The following is a 19,208-nucleotide window of genomic DNA, read 5'->3' as shown; positions in this document are numbered from 1 at the left end:
CTTTGCTGAACCCTGAAGTGATCTTTTCTCAGTAATTCTTTTTCTGCTCTCTTCCCAGTTAGAATATAGAGAGATAATATAAAAGACTGTGGATAATACATATACATGTATCTGTACATACAAATGCATATGTGTATATATGTGCATATATTGGTATATTTTCTTTCTATCTGCTATCTATCTATCTATCTATCTATCTATCTATCTATCTATCTATCTATCTATCTATCTATCTATCTACCTATCCATCAACAAACATACATACATACATACATACACAAATACATTCTTTTTCTAGGAGATGTAGAGCAGAAGCAAATTGACCAAGCCAGCTGGAAGCGGGAAGGCAGGAGGACGGTGCTACAACGCCCTGAACTGCCTCGGCTCTCCCGGCTGCTCTGTGCTCACCCTGCCCGCTCCCGGCTTTTTGAGGATGCGACAAGTCGCAGTGCCGGGGCGCAGCATCCTCGGAGGAGCGTGTGTGCTCCCCCCGCCCCGCCCCGTCCAATCAGGGCGCTGGGGGAGGGATGCTCGGGGCAGGGATGCAGGGTTGCCAGGCGACAGCAGCGTCCCCGTGTCCCGTCCCCCCACAGCCCCGTCCTCCCCCCGGGGCCGGGCTGCGCTCTGCCCGCGCTGCCGGCGCAGTTAAACAGCCGCGGGGAGCCCCGCAGCATGGGGCTCGCCTCCTTCCCACGGCTTCTGCCACAGCCCCGCTCCCGGCCGTGCCAGGAGCGATAGCCAGCTCCAGAGTGAGAATCAGGAAGGCAGTCAATGAATAAATGGTAGGGATAAGGCTCAGCCTGCCCCTCCGCGCAGCATCGAGCGCCGGGGGAGGCGGTCTGCGAACGCCAGCCAGCTCCCACTCCCTGTCTTTGCAACTCTAGGTCGCCTCCTAATTTAAAGCTTTGCACCAATCCCCTTTGCCCGGAAAGGAGAGGAAATCTAGAAAGATGCCAGGCTGCGAAAAGGGACCCCAATTGACAGCGCCGGTCCCAGGCGCTGCCTGGCTGAGCAGAGCCAAAGTTGGTCAGAGGAACGGGAAGCGGGCGCTCCAGAGGAGAGGGGAAAGGAAGGGGATCATCTTTTGGTGATCACGACCTCTCCGTCCCGTTGTCCCCCTCTTCTCCTTCCCTCACAGCTTACCTCTGACCACTTAGGAGGCCTTGATGAGCTTCCATCGGGATCCGATCCAAGGTGGGGGGGAGAAAGGGTGATTGTTCCCAGAGGAAGCGGCTCACACAAGTTTGGGGAGTGAGACTCCCCGGTGGATGTTTAACGAGCACATCGGGAGGCCCGCGATGCCCGGGGGCAGCTGGAGACCCTCACCAGGACCCATCCTCATTGCACGGTAAGAAGATGGGCACGGCTATCCCGCGTCCTGGTCCCTGCATCCCACATCCCCCCTCTGCATCCTGCGTCTGAATTCGCGCATCCCGGTCCTCACATCCCCGTATCCCGCATCTCAACGCTCGCATCCCACACCCTGCATCCCACACCCTGCAGCCTGGATCCCTGCATCCCGGGCCCCTCCAGCCCACCCAGCCCCACTCTGCCCTCTGGACCAGACGCAGCCGCTGCCCGGGGTTGGGGGTTGTGCAGCCAGGAAAAAGTTTAGAGCGGCGAAATGCAAAGAGGTTTCCTGACGGGATTCGGGGGGCAGGAGAAACGGGGAAGGGGGAGCAGGAGGAGAACAACGGCTTTTGCACTTGCAGAGGAAGAGTAGGGTTCAGGGGCACCCCTGTGGTCGACAGCTGGGGGGGTTGGGGCAGTGTGCAGAAAGGAGCTGTGTCCAGATGTTGTCCAGAGGTTCCTGCTCCCACAGGCTTTGGGGGTGAAAGGATGAGATCTCAGCTTGCCATCCTATGCCCTTTCTTATCCTGGGGTGGAAACTGCCAAGCCAGCAGCTGGGAAAGCTGTGCTGAGTGCCCAGCTCATCTCCCTGGATCTGCTGCTGGGAGAGAGAGGGAGAGAGGTGGGGAACCTTAAAGAAATTGGAAGTGCTTTGCTCCTCTGGGAATATCTCCTCTGCAGGGACCTGGCTCGCTCCAGGATCCTAAAACTGGATTATTTCAAAAAGGAAGGAGAGATTAGCAGGGATGATATAGCCATTGTAACTCTTCCTCAGATATATAATCTGTGTGTCCATGTGAGTACACAGCCAGCTGTGCAGGGGTGTGTGTGCTTCTGGAGCTGCCTGTGCCTGTGGATGTGCCTTGCCCATGTCCCTGTGTCTCTGGGTGTGCAGGTGTGTGTATATCTGTGCTGATGTGTTTGCTAGGATTCATGTGGATGTTTTACATGTACAGATTCATAGGAGTGTGTTTTTTATTCCCAGACAGGGTTTATCTAACCCTCTGTAGACCTAGAGGTGTGTTGGTATGTACCTTCCATCCATGTGTGTGCCTGCCACACTGGGACACACATGTGGGTGTGAGAAAGTGCATCTCTGTGCTACTCTATAGGTAGGATTTTGGGGGGAGAGTTGGATTTTTTTTACCCCCATGGTATCACAGAGATTCAGTGGATCATTTTATGTACACATCTGTGTATTCCAGCAATCTTGATAAAACTCAAGCAATTGATAAAAAACTAGGCAGGCATCTCACCAATACTGCATTGAGCTGAACTAAGGATTTGCTGGTAGTTTGTGAGTTCTTTGGCTTCTCAGTTTATGCCACCTGCTGAAGATGATTTTAGTTGTTGTTGTTGTTGTTGTTGGTTTTTTTAATTAGTTAAATCAGCTTTAAAAAACATTCAGTTGGAATACTGTGAAACAGAACAGACTGGTACCTATTTCAGCTAGCATAATTATATGTCTCAAGCTGATTAAATATTCATGAAAACAATTTGAAAACCACACAACCCACCTGATCAAATACATCTTTTAGAAAAATTATGGGTTTCATTTTCTTGAAATGCACCTAAATCATGATGAATTCTGCTGTTATTTATGTTGATAAATGTATTATAAGAAAATGTAACTACTCCAGTTATATTGGGAAAAATTGCACATTAAGCTAATTTTATTCTTAGTTTAGGTAATAGAAAAATCATACTTCTGTACTGTTCATCCTTTGAGTGAAATCAGTAACAATTCATGCAAATCCTTCCTAATGAACTGATAATTTGAAGAGCAATGCAAGCTAATTTTCCCCTACTAGAATATTTCATACTTTAATTTCAGTGAGTTTTTCCTTGTTTGTTTGTCTGTTTGTTTGTTTTTATGGGTTTGTTTTAAGAATAATGCTCTCCACTACTCTCAAAATCTCCAGAGCCCTCCATTACATATAAAATACATAACACACTCCAAAATAGAAAATATATTAGTTGTTTTACTGCTCTGTAACTTGAAGAAAAGTAAAATGGCATTGGTATGAAGTACATTAGAACTAGACTTTCATCCTGGAGCCAAGATGCTTTTCTAATCACTGTTGATGTTTGCCTGGGTTACTTGTGCTGATGACCTACTTATAAGCTTCTACAAATAAAGGAATAAAGTTTTTTTTAGGCAAATGTTGACACCTTGTCTAGGAGTAAGATTCTAATTTTATCATTGAAAGACTGGATCTAAAGCAAGATGCAGGGAAAAGGTCTCTTTCTGGATTCACATAATGTTTTTACAGTTAAATAAATGTGACAAAGCAAAGTACTAAATCAGACTGGAAAGCCAAAATAAAAGAAATACATTACAAACAATGCTATCATTCAGTTCAGCGGTCTGTGTTACATAAGTGGAGCTGAATTTGGAAATGAAGACAGCGTAGGGACATGGAGTGGCATTAAAGAAAGAACAATTTGGATGTTTTTTGTGAACACAACTTGCCCATGGCAGTGTCCTGCAGAACATAAATTGTCCTGTGGCTCACAGAGTCCTGTATGGAATGCTATAAGGCATGTAAGACCTGGTTCTTGTGTTGATTATGCTGGGGTCAAATTGCAATTTTACCTTTAAATCCAGTGGGCTAAATTCTCTGTTTGCCTACAAGGATTCAGGTGGGTACACGAGTTTTGCACCCACCAAAACTCTGGTTTAGCAGTGCAATTTGATAAGCCAGCCTCAAGATTTCACATGGTGTGAGGTCCTGTCTACAAGGCTGTTAAATTTGCCAACATCCTACTGAAGGGACTTCATTCTCTGATCAGTTTCTGAAAGCTGTCTCCAAAGTCCTTCAAAATTTAACAGGATTGCTGCACCTTGTTTACTCCAACTTGTTGTACTATAGGTTAGTATGAATCAGTTAGTATCAGTTAGTATGAATTTTTGTTGTTGCTAAAGTCACTCTCAGGATGTCACAGAACACCATGAAGACGTTTGACACTCTCCAGGATCAGACAGCATTACTGTCTAGGTGGGAATGTGTATAACTATGGCAAGCTACTTCAGCTGTTGTGAAGGTGGTATAGTATTGACTGTTGATTTTTCTGCTTATTGGTATAAAACTGAGAGCTGGTTTAAACCCTAACCAAAAACTTAGTCCAGGTCAGAGAGTTAAAGGGAAAACTGTCCTCTTGCTCTCTCCTAGTGTGGAGAATAAGTCTGTGCTTTAATCCCTGAGTGGGTTGCATTTGTAATGGAGGGATATCTACAGCCAACAAAAAGAGGTGACCAGAGGGAGAATCAGCCACCCTGCCCCTGCAGCCAGCCCTGAATGTCCAGACAAAAATCCTGGTGGACCTGGGGTCCAAAGGTGGCAGGAAAGGAGGGCAGTATCCTTCAGTGATACCATCCTTTTAAGTCTCTGCTTGTGACTATTTCTTGCTATAAATTCTAGCTGATAATCCAGACCTAAAGTGGCAGGAAAAAACCTTGGAACATATTTCATTTTATGAAAATAAAGATTGACTGAAAATCCTGAGTTTAATTTAGCAGCGAGAGTAAAGTGACAAAAAAAAATAAAAATTCCTCCAAGGCACAATGCTGCCTGGGAGCAGCCTCAATGCAATTGTCAGGTGCTTCCACTGGGACAAAACCACAGTTCATTGTTAGAGTGCTTCAGCTATTGCAGATTAGTGCAATTTCTTCAGGTCTCTTTCTTCAGGTAAGCCCAGAATTCTGTATGTGATCTCAATGGATTTGCTGGTTTATCTATTGTCTTAAGAGGTTTCCAGACATTAATTTCAAGGATGTGCAGATTTTCAAAAATACTGCAAGAAACATACTGTCTTGTTTCCAGCTGCCTTTTGAGAGTAATGCAGACAATTTTCATGGGGGGTAAATCACTGTGAACCTATCAAAGACAAAAAGAAGTTACAAGAGCTACAACAAATTATACAAAAAAAAAAAAAAAGGCTGTAGAACTATATTGCTTTTATTTTATATTGGTCCTCTCAAATATAAAATGATGCAGTTGGAAAAACTATCATGCTCATTTTCATAGCTATGCTGAGATTAAGGGAGTATTTGCACAGTCAGCAATGATGCTGCTTGGGTAGGAACATATGAGCTCCTCATGTAAATCAACAGGCTTTCCCAAAAATGTAAGAGTCAAGTTAGCAGCTTTTCCAAACTGTCTAAGACCCAACATATCCACATGGGAAAACATGGCCTTAACCCCAGTTACTGAGGCAGCCTTCCTTCAGGACACTTTAAAGTCTGGCAAGTGGCTTGAACTTGATAGTACTGATGACCCTGACCTTCAAAGTCACTTCCCAGTGCATCCAAAGGGATACAGCATGATCACCAAGTATAAAAACCTGATCAAATATGCATCAAGCAAGGTGTGGAGAGAGGGAATCGCTGATAAACCTTTCACAGATGAAATGGGAACTTGGGCTTTTGGTGGGTGCTGTCAGACCTTGAAATTCTCCATTAGAAATTGAATAGAGGATAGAGAAAAAGCTGTGAAACATAAAAAAAAAAGATTGAGGAAAATATCTCTGCACAAGACAAAATGGGAAAAATAAAGAGAAGCAAATTGCTTGATAGAAAAGGAAAAAAATATCAGTAGAGATACTCAAATTACTATTCAAGCTGGAAGAGAAGTAAATTAAATGATAAGTCAGTTGTGGGAAGAAGAGATTTTAAGGCAGATGAAGGTGGTGAAGTCAATGGAGATATTGTCAGATTCCAGAGGAAAATCACACAAGTCTGAGCAAGAGAGAATTAACTCAAAAGCTAAGTGGGAGACCACAAAGTCAACAAATTCATAGGAGAGAACTGTATTAGGAGAAATCATGGCATAATTGGTTTTTCATGTGAAGAAGGATGAACATGTTAGTTTAGAGTACCCTTTAAGGAACAGGGTACCTGAAAGAAGGGTTGCTCAATAGGTGAGGTAGAGTATGCCAGCGAGGAAACAAAAATGCTCTTGAGAAAATGAGACGTGCTTGAGGAGAGAACAAAGGGAAGAATAAAATAGGGAAACAAAATGAAAGGATTGGGACTGGCATGACATCAGAGGAAAAGCACTGACAAAGGCTGGAAGAAGGGATTGAAAAAAAAAAAAAAAGGAAAGAAAAGAAAAGAAAAGTAAAGAGTATCAAAGGGTGTGGGAGATACAGAAAATACAGAAAAGTCAACTCTTACTGGTACAGAGGAGGGGTTGGAGCCTGGACTTGCCAGGAGGAAAGAGCTGAAAGGAACCTGAAAACTGAGAAAAACCTTTGTCTAGAACATGACATGCTGGTGGAAGACAGAGAAGAGAAAATGTGCAGAATGTGGAGACTGACAGCACCCTCAGCTGAGGGTAAAACATACATTAGCTTCCACTCCCACGAAAAGCTCCACTACTGAGCCCACACACAAACCAGGGACAATCCTTGTGTTTCCTGAATGGTGCATCTGGAGAAGGGACACACAACTGCATGACTGCATGAGCTGGGGCTCTGCAGAGCCTCAGCCCCTGTGGGTTGTGGTGCTGGTCCTCCAAAGGACACATTGCTGGGCTGACAGAGATCCTGCCCTGTGCTCTGGGAAGGAGGATGCTGCAGGCAGCTCACCAGGTCTGGGATTCAGCAGCAGGGGGATTCTTCTCTGGGATGAGCCCTGCAGAGAAACTGGATGAGATAAGTGGGCAGCAAGGGGCTGCCTGATTGTATTGAGAGATTCTAAACTGCTTCCAGCAAAAGTAATGTGTCAGATGCCAAATCTAACACTAAAGGGACATGAATGGCTTGCAACAGGCTCTGAACATTGTGTAGTCCAACTGATGCTGAGGTGTAGGATGGGATGCAAGTTGAAAAGGGTTTGAAAATCTTACAAAACATTGTTTCACACCCAGATTCCTAAAGTTAATCCCCAAATATATTCCTAAATTTTTTTCATCCCCAAAGGTTCCTGAATATTGTTTCATCAGTGGTGTGACTCCCTGCTCCACAGACATGTCACAGCAGGGCTACAGAAATTGTCTCTGTTTTAGGAATGCAGGCTGAACACACTCCTCCTCCCTGGTGAGGAAAGAAGCCCTGTGGGAAGCTAATCTGGGGTTCTCTGAGAGCCTCCTAGACCAGTACAGGCCTTTTTGACCTTGAGCTGTTAAAAGTACAGCTCACCTGTACATCAGGATGGTTGTTTTCCATAACATAGCTGTGATTAAGTCTCCTTAGATCCCAAACTGTCCCCAGCTTGTGTGTGCCAGACCTCCACAGTGGTGCACCTGCAGCTGTGCTTGAGGGAACATTTCTACATGTGTGTTTTGTAAGAGATTTTTGGCTGAGGTATTTTTGGATCCAGTACGTACTGCCTTGCAAATTCTGTATTGCTTTATAATCATTATGTATTATATTGTTATTACTAATTTAATTCACATTGATTGCATCATCTAGTGGAGAAATTATCAGGAAAGCATGAGAAGACAACTTCTGCTGGTGTTTAAAAATATCACATTTGTAATGCTTAGCAGAAATTGGCTGCCCTACTGTGAGACTCACATAGCAAGAAACGTGATAAAAGTCAAGAAGCAAGCTTTAGGGAGGTTTCCAGAACTCAGAATGATTATTTTTCTCCTTTTATTTATCTGTATTTTCTTGACAAGAGAAAGCAAATAAATAGACAAAAGGATAGAGGGAAAAAGAAAGATATTGTTCAGTCACACATGTAGGGTTCAGTGCTGAGGTATTAAAAGAGTATGCATGGATCAGCTCACATGGCTAAGAAATGTCAAAAATTATATTTCTCTGCAAGACTATTTAAAAATTGCTATTTTTATGCAAAAAATATAATTGGTCTTGTCATAACAAATCAAAAAGTTTTCAAAAACTTCCTTTAAAATTTTGGTGAGATTATGTGTGTATTTGAGTGTTCAGTGTCACTAGTCAAGAATATGACTATGGGCTCCTTTGCTTTTTATCACAGGTTTTTAATGGCATTTTTACAAACATTTAGTCAGCCAGAAAGACATCTTCACTGTATGTCAACTGAAACTGCATTTGGTTCCTTTGTAAAACTTCCAGATGTTTCTGTAATACCACAAATTGTCTTGATTTTACCTTGTTACAGATATATTTTACCAGTATTTAACTCTGCCTTGGAAAAAGCAGGGGAGAAAACCACCCACATGGGGCATCAGTGTAGTAATATTGGATTAAACTTTGGCAAAATCATGTAAAAAGGATACCTTACAACACCTAATAGATTTTACAGTGCTTTATTTGCATAGAGACTTTTAAGTTTCTTGTTTTCCTTATTATGAAATACTTGTCCATAAAATAATATTTTAGCAGAAAAATTGGAAAGTTTATAGGAATCTTCTTAGATATTTTCCAAGCACTGTAAGAACACAGCAAAGTATACTTGTTAAATCTATCTTGCAAGTGTTTCATTGTGTTCCCTTGGGATCTCTTAATTGTGCTGCTCATTTTGTTCTTGCAGCCACCATGGCTTTAGAAGAGCCCTGACAATACCAGAGAGCAGCAGACAATTTCTTTTATTAAACAGGTGCAAGCTCATCCTACACTGACTGATGATGAGGTTATCAGGAAAGTCTTTGCTCTCAGAAGTTGAGGAAAAGGAGTGTGGGAATGGTAGACCAACACTTGAGTCTGTTTTAGCCAAATACTCCCAAACCACACAGCTCAAGCTTCTTTATCACGCCATTATTACAAAATGCATTTACCTTTAGAAAAAGGGCATTTGCTTCATAACCAAGAAAAGAAGTAAACTGTCTACCTCAGGTCCTAAAAGCAGAACAAACCCCACTGCTGTTCCAACAAAAGCAGCATGCAGCCCATGTCTTTTTCCTCCATTCACTTGCCTCTCTAGCTGTCATAAGGTGCATTTACATAAGGCAAATCCCACAGCTGATTCATTAAGATGATTTTATGGGTGAAAAGGGAGCATGACTTAATGGAGTCACTCCAGGAATACAAATAAAATCAGATAATTTTCAGAGGATAATAACTTTCCTTTCTGAAGTGGACTTTAAATCTCTAACAAGAGAACAGCTCTGCTTAAAGCAATCTTTGCTTCTTCACTCAGAAGTGATCTCCGAATAATTGTGCAGTTTAGCTGAACTTTGCTTTCCTTGGTATCCTAGGAGAAAAGCTCTGACAGACTGGGAATTTTAACTTGTTTGTAATGTAAACTCAGTATACTGGTGGTGCTTTTTCAACACTCCAGAAACTGCTTGGGAGGAAAAAGAAATAAATAAAAAGGCTTTGATCCTCTGAGCAAACAAAGAGGGGAGAAGGAGGTTAAAAGAACCATCATTTGTTAAAGGCAGAGAAGGAAAATGTGGGAAAGGTGTTTCTATTTTAACAGTTTCAGAGACTGAAAGAAATGTCAGACACTTCAACAGCATTAGAGGGTTCTGAGGAATAAGGTTTGATGCTTTAGTTTTATTGTGTCATTGACATTTTTGAGATTTCTAAGGATTATGAAATTCTCAAAATTATCAGTCATCTAAACAAGATTTTTTTTTTTCCCAGAAGCAGATATCCAGGACAAAGCTTAGTGATTAATGCTAATACCTTGAGTATCAAGCTCACGTAAACATATTCCTAGTGGCATTATTCAGCATGGAGAAAGGATGAATTTAGTCTGGAAATAACACCAGGTCCTGGGAGCTGAAATTTAATTAGTAAATCAGGGGTTTTGGCCAAAGAGTGGAATGTAAATTGAAGCTTGCAGTAGCAAGGAGGGGTGTGACCCAGCTGTGCCCTGCTGGATGCTTATCTCTGAGAGATGCTTCCACTCCCTAAATGTAGGTATTTTGGCCAGTAGGTAAGATGAAGTCAAGTCTTACATTACTTCAACTTATCTGCCTGTCTATTTCACATTTTTTTTAAGGAAGGAAGCAGACAAATAGTTCCACTTAGACCTAACTACCTTAAATCAATGTCCAGGGAGCAGCTGAAGTGTAATAGGGTTTCTTAGTCCTGTGATTTCCTGGTGAGGGCACAAGGTTCCAATTAGAACTTATCCTGAGAGAGTGCAGTGTCCATTAGAGTAGAAATGGATGGAAAGAAGCCCTTTTTATGTAAGATTCTTCATTTTCAAAGATTGTACACAGTGTTCCCTTTGCCTGAACACAGCATTTATAGTTCCACAGATAATGACAACAGAAAGGACCTCGTCTGATCCATCTCCCCCTCCAAAGATGGCATAAACTGTCTTAAAGTCTTTATTAACTGATACTTTTTGAATGATTTCCTTAAAATCTGCAAAGACAGACATTTCACAGCCTCTTGCAAAAGCATATGTCTTAAGTGCTTCACTGCTCTTATGGACAGAAGGTCTCTAAAAGTTTAACTGAATCCCACTTTTTGCAACCAAGCCAATCACTCTTATCCTCTCTACTATGGAAATTTGAAGCAATTCAGTATTTTCTTTTCCATTCCAACCTTTTATATTGCAAAGGGATTAGATTTTGGCTGTTGAATGTTCATTTAGGTAATGTTCCCCTCAGTCATCTCCTCCTGACTCAGTGAAATAACTGGTTTTCTTTTGACATTTGCTTTTTTAAGTAGCTTGTTTTTCTTGCTGATTTCCTTTTTGCCTTCTCCAGCAACTCGTCTGGACCCATACCCAAAAGATGAGTACAGACAATGAAGGCCTTGACTTCCCTTGTCTTGAATGCAGCATTTCTCAAAGAAATATTTTGTACCATTTCTTTCTTCTGCTCTCCAAGCCTCCCTCCAGCCAGCATTTTTTCCAAAGAACCCTCAGGAGCTGCACAGAGCCACAGTGATGCCCTTGTCCTGTCACATTTCAATTTGGTATATTTTTCCTTGACCTTTTGTGGTCATTCCTAGTTTGCACCTCACATCCACATTAATGTTTCAGAAGAAAAAATTTTAAGGCAGTTTGAACAAGCTGTTGCTTTGTCTTTGCCAGAAGGGTCTGTGTGGGCCACGGCTCCTCTTGGCTCAGTCACTGCTGAAGAGAGGAGATGCTTGGCTGCTCGTTGTCTACCAAGTGTCATGTGCAGGAGGGGAAGCCTCCAGACCAGTTCCAAGCATAAAATACACAGATGAATGTTACAGAGTGATGATACAGATGTGTGGTGGGTACTCCTTTGGGTATTCCAGCTGTAGGAAAGGCAGAAACTGCTCAACTCTCAGGCTCATAATCACAGAGCCAGGAGGTCTCAAATGAGATGTTCAACCTTGCTGCTGGCAAACCCACACAGAGTTCATCCACATTAAGCCTGATGAATGCGGCATTAGGCGAGAGTCCAGAACTTCATGACTCCTAGACACATTTTGTACCTCACTTGTCTAATTTATCTTCTTTTATTAAGACTCAAACTTTTCCCTGGCCAGCCTAGAATATTTCCCAAAATGTCCAGGACATGGATAATGTCAGAGAGGTCCTAATGAAGCTGCCACAGGTACTTGCCCCAAAGACTCCTTAGAGAACCCTTTACATCTGTTAAGTTCATGCATAAGAGAGTATTAGTTACCACTAAAGAACAAAACAAAACAAAGAAAAAAAAAAAGAAAAATAAAAAGAAAAAAACTCAGGAAGGAAAAATAAAAAGCTCATGTATCTGTAGCAATTAATGGAGCACCTTACTATTCCAAAAATAAATGCTCCCTCTAGCCTTCAAATTAATCAACATGCTGTTTTAATATACCTCAGTGAATTAAAGCACATCCAGTCCAACTCACTTTTTCCTGACCATTAACTTCCAAGCCTTGAATTCCCCTGAACAGGTAAGGAGCTGCTTTGAAGATTTGACTGGCCTGACCCTACCATAGCACAAACCACCATTATGTGTGAGAGAAGTCCCTTTTCTCTAACTTGGTCACATTGGACAGCTAAATAATCACTCCTGGGATGAACTGGGTGAAAGGGAAGATTGGTGTCCATGTGAGACAGAAATATTTTGGGATAAGGAGACACAGATAGGCATATTCAGGCAACCCACAGACGCATCTTGATGGTTTTTTTCTCTCTACTTGTAGCATAGACAACCCCAAATACTCATCTGATATATTGGCTCTTGAACCTAGATCATACTAAAAAAATCAAGTACCTAAGATACACTGAGCATGGTCAGCAGTGCCTGGCATTGCAATGCCACTTATTGGATAGCCAGCAGTGTGTTCCCAAGGCCTTAAAAAACAGTTTCCAGGTAGAGCCATCTCTATTTAATCAACAGGACTTATCTCACTAACATTTTAGAGTGTTGTAATTTTTTGCAACACTTTTTTTAAAGTGCCAGGTAATAGGTCCTCTAGCATGTCCCATTTTTGTCCATTCTCATTTATGAGATGGTTTCCATGCCAATGATTATAATTAAATACTAACATAAGTAGTTTTCAAAAATAAAAGCACATTTGGAATGATCCATGTTTATCTTTAGAGACTAAGAGCAGCAAAGACTAATGGATTGAGAGGGATTAAACACAAGGCTAATTGTTCATTAGGCAACCTAAGACCAATTAAGTGTTCTAATCCATTCAATGTTTTTTCTAGCTATTTCCATTATTATCCATGTCAAAATTATTTTGTATGTATTAATTAACCAATGCTTTTTTATTAATAACAAAAACTCACTTGAAATGCAGGTCTTGCAACCTATAGTCTTTTTTCAAGCAAAACTTCCATGATAGCAGTAGCAGAAGGAGTTCAAGATGTGACTGGAACTCTCTGTACTGCTCTTCTCCTAAAATAAAATGTAAATTCTTTCAATAAGATTAATGTGAGTGCATTCTCCATCTGTATTGATTCCAGATACTCCCCATGTTTAATTAAGACATATTTTAATGCAAAATTATGCATAGTTCTATGCAGTGTTCAATGAAAGTGGTCCAGACTGTACCTGACCAAAAGAATTGATCTAAAATGTATTGCTGATTGCTGAATATTATTATGTATTGGTTTATACGTTATTTGGATGTGTAATTGATTATCTGTTTTCCAGATAAGTAGACAGAGAGTTATTGATAGCTTACTTAATCATCATGTCTTCCAAGTTCTAAAAAGTAATTTTTTTCCTGCTCCTTTACACATTAATATTGTCAGACTTTGGCTTCCAAAATTATCCTTGGAGGAAAACAGACATCATAAAATTATTAACAAAGATGCTACCACAAATACAGGAAATGAGCCACAGGCCAGGTAGCAGTGCTACAGGAACAGGTTTAAGGCTATGGAAGCTCAGAAGCAGAACATGACTCAATACCATGGTATCATATTGCTGTGAAAAAAGAAAATGTTCACTACGATTGATTAACAGGAATATTGTCTTCAAGATACAGAATGTAAACATGAATCTCTACTCAACACCAGAAGGGCCACTTTTGGAGTATGGTTTTTGAGAAATATATTTTAAGAAAGACTATAAATCCCTTGGAGTGCATAGAATACCAACATGGAGAATTGTGTGGAACAAATAGATTTGTCACAGGTAAGTAAAAGGCTTAAACTGTCACAAAGACTAGACCTCAGGAAGAGCTTTTAATTGTAAAGGATGGGAAAGACAGAATAAACTGCTGGGAAATCGAGGAAGTCCCTCGATTTCCCAGCAGTCACCAAAAAAAAGTTACCTAAGACATGAGTTAGATTAGACATAAATAAAATTGATCTTGATTTGGGCAATAGCAAAGGAAGATCAAGATTTTCAGGATCCCTTCTAACCCTCTTCTTCTCTCAGTGACCTGAACATAATTGAGGGTTCCCATCCCAGGGTCTGTGTTTTGCAAACTTCTCGTGGTGAGGTTCAGCAGAGGCAGTCAGAGCAGAGAGCATCACACTCCTCTTGTGGAAGAGAGGGGAAATAGACAAATTGCAGGAGCAAACAAGGTGGTCCTGCAAGAGAGAGGCAAGCTCTGGCATGCAGGGGCAAATCACAGGGCAAGAAGGGATCACAAGTCTCTGCTCAGTTCACACGCAGACTCCTAAAGAGTAGCTTCAGTAAAGACAGACACATCATGTAAAGACCATGAGCAGTCTCCCCTCTTACTGCAGGGGCTGTGCAGAAGCCCCTGTGTGTCTGCAGAACCAAGCATTAAATGAATTCTAATATTAGGACAACAGAGAAAAAAGAAAGGAAGGAGCAGCATGACTTGTGCTGTCAACTTTAAAGTCTACTCTGCGTGTTCACAGGCTTTGATACCCTCATGTGTAGGCAGCACACTATAAAAGGTTATAAACTTCTGTATGTTTTTGGAATATTTGCATAAGGAAATGAATGCAGTAAATCTGTTGATGTCGTCAATGCAGAACCACCGTAACTCTGAAGCTTTCTGCACTGCAGTGATGATTATGAAACTAGTAGGTAGTTTATGTTATTAACTCAAGGCTTCATCTCTAATAAATACTCAGAAAACACATCAGCAAAAGCATAAACTGCAGGAACATGAGGAGGAAATTTGTGACATGCCCTCTATCATAGATAAATTGTTAACACTGCTGTTTAGTAATTATTTAATCAAAAGCATACTTAGGGAAAATCTGAAATAACAGAGAGATTTCATTTTTTAGACTAAGAGTCCTATCTTCATGTTAATTACTGAAGCAGGGTTATAGTATATTTTAATAAAAGTGTGAGATGGTATTGAAATTCAAATAACTCCTTTGAGGTTTTATGGCTCATACAAAATGCAAAGAAATTCAGAAAGAAAAATTTTTCCAATTTAATAATTCTTTCCTAAAGAGAGATAAAGAATTAGATGTTGTCTCCTAAAGAGACATTATGTTTCATAGTGAGTTTGTCAAAAAAAATTCATGTAATGGATTGGAAGGATATGTCATGTACATTACACTCTTTCCTTTCTATCCTGAAGTTTTCCTTCCATTCAAAAGATATTGTATCTTTCATCTTTCAAGGTCTCTCTGAATTGACCCTGGAGAATACTGAAATATTCCTTTTATCTGTCCTAAATCAGGTGAACAATAAAAACATATTGATTTTTCATACAGTATAAATAGTTCACAAATGTAATAAAAATTTAATTCAGGATTCAGTGGGTCAAGTACTAGATTGTGATAAATTAGTAACAAACAGTGGAGCTGATCTATGTTAAAGCAACTGGCAGTGCTGTTCAATTTGTCAGCAGTGCTGCACTTCCATCATTTAATAGCTTCAACAGATAATAACATCCTCAGTTTTGGGTTTTCCGAGTCAGCTTCTTCCTTCCCCTACTCTTACTCAAGCAGTAGAGAGGGCTTTGCAGCAAAATCTTTGCACAATAAAACATCTCACTTGCCCCTCTCCTTGAGAGTGGCTGCTGCACCCTGAGCTTGGCCATCACCAGTTGGAAGTTGCTGAGGAGCTGATGGCATGAGAAGTGAGTCATGAACATGTCCCAGTCCCCCAGCTAGTGTAAATCAGTGTAACTGCACTGTTACAAGCTGCAAGGACAGAGGTAGCTTGTAAATACAGGAAATATAGGGGTTGTGCAAAATAAATAAAGCCAGAAGAGACAATTCAATCTCCTGCCCCAAAGCAGAGTCAGTATTATTTTGTCACTTCTGGAAAAAAGGTTACTTTTTCTTGAAATCTTGTGATGGCAAAGACTCCACAACTCTCCAAGACAGCATGTCCCTGTGCTTCAGTACCTTTATGACAAGAACATTTTCCCCTAGTGTCTAGCCTAAATATTTATTTTTCCAGTTTAAGTTCATTTCTGCTTTAGCTAATGACTGACACCAAAGTTCTTTCATCCCAATTAATTTCTCACACCCTGAGCTTGATGCAGCTTTGCTTACAATCTGGTCTGACCGCAGCTGTGATGAACCTGAGTCTGCTGATTGGATTTGGAAAACTCTGAGTCTCAGGCTGGTGTATCTATGCCTTCTCTAGAGGTCTGAAACTGGCACACTTCTCAGCCTGAGAGATCTTCCAGTCTGCTGAACTGGCCATCAAGCCATGAAACATTCATTGCCTCTGGAAAGAGAAAAAGTAATGCTCCTGAAAAAAACAGAGTACTAGGATTGGGTTTTTTCCTTTGTCAATTATTACAGGAACATTCTGTTAGGGTTTTTAATATAACAAATAGATACAAAGACATGTTTTAGGCTGTGTGATTAGTACAAAGGAAAGTACTGTCTCATCAGTGGGATAATGCTTTCTTTCTAAGTTGTAGTACCTCTAATCTTGTGCTCTTTAGTGAGATGACAAACGTCAGCCTGTGCATTAAGTGGTTTTAAATGGCGCAGAGTTTTTGTTGCATGATGGTTCCAACTAATGCTTAACATTATTATCTCTTATGCTCATTAAAGGAAATGTTTAGTTTCTATCAAAGTAAAGGACTTAGTGTTAGGTGAAGAAAATAGCATTGGTTTGAAAATGAAATAGAGTATAAGTAAAAGAAAGAGCTATTGCTGGTGAAAAGGGCTTTGATGAAAACATTATTGAGAATGGCAGAAATGTCTTTTTCTCTGATAATTTCTTCTCTATTAATGGCCTATTCTTCTATGATCAATAAAAACTCCTTCAAGGGTCACAGCGCTTCCCAACTTGATTACTGCAACAGAAACAAATTGGTTCAAAGCCTTTCCTGAGTAAACAGTTTCTGGTAACACTTTATCCTCCCTGTTCATTGCTCCTCACCAGGGCTTGGTCTTCTCTGCAAAGCAGCTGGAGACAGCAGCCTTGGCTAAACCTCAGGCTGGAGGGCATTCCCACAATGAGGAGATTCACTATGGCATTTTCCTGGCCCCTGCTCAACCTCACTTGGTACCAGGGTCAATTCTCTTCCCTTCTCCTGAGATGGAGGGAAGGAGCTGGGCATTGTCTGGTGGTCAGAGATATGTGTAGATTTTTCCAAGGCTCTTGTCCTCATTGCTGACTATCAGCCATGCTTTAGGGCCTGGAGCTCTTCCTCTGTTTGTTTAATCCTCCCATCCCACTGCAGAACCCAGGAACAGAGTTTAATGACATCCTTCTGATGTCTCTGAGCCACTTTCCTCCCTGAAATTTTCCAAGAGCCTTCAGAGTATGGACAGATTCCCCAGCAAGCTCCTTTTTGCCTCCTGCTACATCTTTAGGGGGTGGTCCTCTTGAACTTCGAGGACCCTTGCTGACTTTTTCAGAGTGGCAGCAGGCAAGAATACCTGAAATTACAAAACACTGTTATTTTCTCAGCTCAAGCACATTCTTCTGGAGTAAAATTGCAATGTCTCAGAGGACCTTTGGGCCTGTAGGGAGGATCTGGATTGGTGCCTGGCACGTAGGCAGTGATCTCCTCACTCTTGCCCACAAACCTCCTGCTGTCTGCAGGCTGAGAACCTTGTGCCCCAAGCCCTTGAGGTCATGTGTTTCTCCAGCCCAACTAAGCTGTGGAGAGCAACTGCAAAGGCTCAGCTGGTTACACAACTATGTTAATTATTTTGCCTCTGGGTCTCTAGTATCATTTAGTTTTCCTGAGAACTCCTCACAGTTAACCAAATACTTGCAGTTCATCTCAGACACTTCAGACTTACACCACATAAAAACCTTTCCTAAGCGGGCAAGTCATTCTTTCCACTTCAAGTCAAATTAATGATTTCTGCTGGAACCTTTTGCTTGTGATTAATACCAACAGTGAAAGTAATATTTAATTTGCCTCATGTCCCTCTAAAAGACCAAAACTGTCTTGACTCCCACTCAGATGTCTGGAAGAATAAGCAGTCTCTCACCATTGCCCCTTCCATGAGATACTCTTGCTTTTTCAGAAAAAGCTTGTGAACTTTGGGGGACAGGGGGAGAGAGAACTATTTGTAGTGACTTCCTTTACCTTTCACCATTTCTGTGACTACCAAGGAATTGGTGCTTCTTTTGGCCATTTCATTCCATAGCCTCACTTTTTCTATCCAAATCAAGGAAAAGAAGCATTTGAAGGTGGGATTTATCTCAGCAGATATAAACTGAAGCCACAGTGTGGAGGTTTACATCTTTGGAAAGTCATATTTCACTATAAAAAAGAAGAATTACACTTATAAGGAGGGATTCAACTGACCTGTTTTGGACATCTAAAACATCTAGGAAGAGAGAAATAATGTTCAAATTTAATTTTTTTTTTAATAAAGGACTATAAAAGGGACTCTAAATAAGCAGATCACATGCACAACCATATAATCTGTTTCATTAAAAGGTCTAGGGTGGGACTCCAGTAGTTCAGGCTTTTTTATCCATGTTTCTCACAGAACTGGAATTTTAGTCAGAATTTTATTCATAGCCTGCTCTGTAACTGAACTCAAACAAGGTGCAATGTCAGCGAGAGAGGAAAACATGGTGCTGCTGGTTTTTCTCTGCTCCTTGCCAAGTTGTCCTCCCTCATTTATTTCCACAAGAGTCTGTTCCAAAAAGAGATGGTTTTCTCTCTGCAATGCATAGGAGGAAGGCAAAATGTGTCTGAGATCCCACAATGCCATCTTTATTATCTGGAGATAAGTTTGTCTTGCAAAATGAATTTTCTCTCCCAGACTTCAGAGTTTGCCTGTCCATTGAGGTTTGACTTTTTAGCCATACATGAAAGCAACATCTTACTTTTGCTGAGGGGGATCTCTTGCACTGTTATAACTATGCTTCCTTAAGTGTATAGAGATGACTTCTGTCAGAGACTGAATAATGACAGACATGGGCTACAGGAGCCTTTGCTTTAACCCAGTGCAAAGCTCCCTCATTTCTTAGTGCTAAACTGTTAATCTTGAAGTGGGAATTAATACAGGGAGGTCTTTTTGATTGCATGACACAAGAGGCCAGGCTGGAAAGTCAGTTATGGACCCTGTGCCTTTAGTCAATAGATATGTGAATTAGCCATCCATAATCATCAGGGATGCCAAATTAAAACTCTGCTAAAGTGAGAAAGAAATACATTAGAAAACCTAGCAAGCATTC

The 19,208-nt window shown here is 41.1% G+C and overlaps 1 protein-coding gene across 2 annotated transcripts in view; it reads left to right on the top strand.

Moving 5' to 3' along the window:
* The first annotated feature begins 698 nt into the window (after nucleotides 1–698).
* GRM3 (glutamate metabotropic receptor 3) overlaps nucleotides 699–19,208 on the top strand; it is a 102,355-nt gene continuing 83,845 nt past the window's right edge. For both annotated transcript variants that reach the window (XM_009086871.4, XM_050970076.1), the window contains exon 1: nucleotides 699–1,348. The gene's annotated coding sequence lies outside the window, so the exon portion shown is untranslated. The remainder of the gene's footprint in view (nucleotides 1,349–19,208) is intronic.

Source organism: Serinus canaria, chromosome 1A (genome assembly GCF_022539315.1).
Source record: "Serinus canaria isolate serCan28SL12 chromosome 1A, serCan2020, whole genome shotgun sequence".
In the NCBI taxonomy this organism is placed as follows: Eukaryota; Metazoa; Chordata; class Aves; order Passeriformes; family Fringillidae; genus Serinus; species Serinus canaria.
This window is presented reverse-complemented; position numbering and strand designations above follow the sequence as displayed.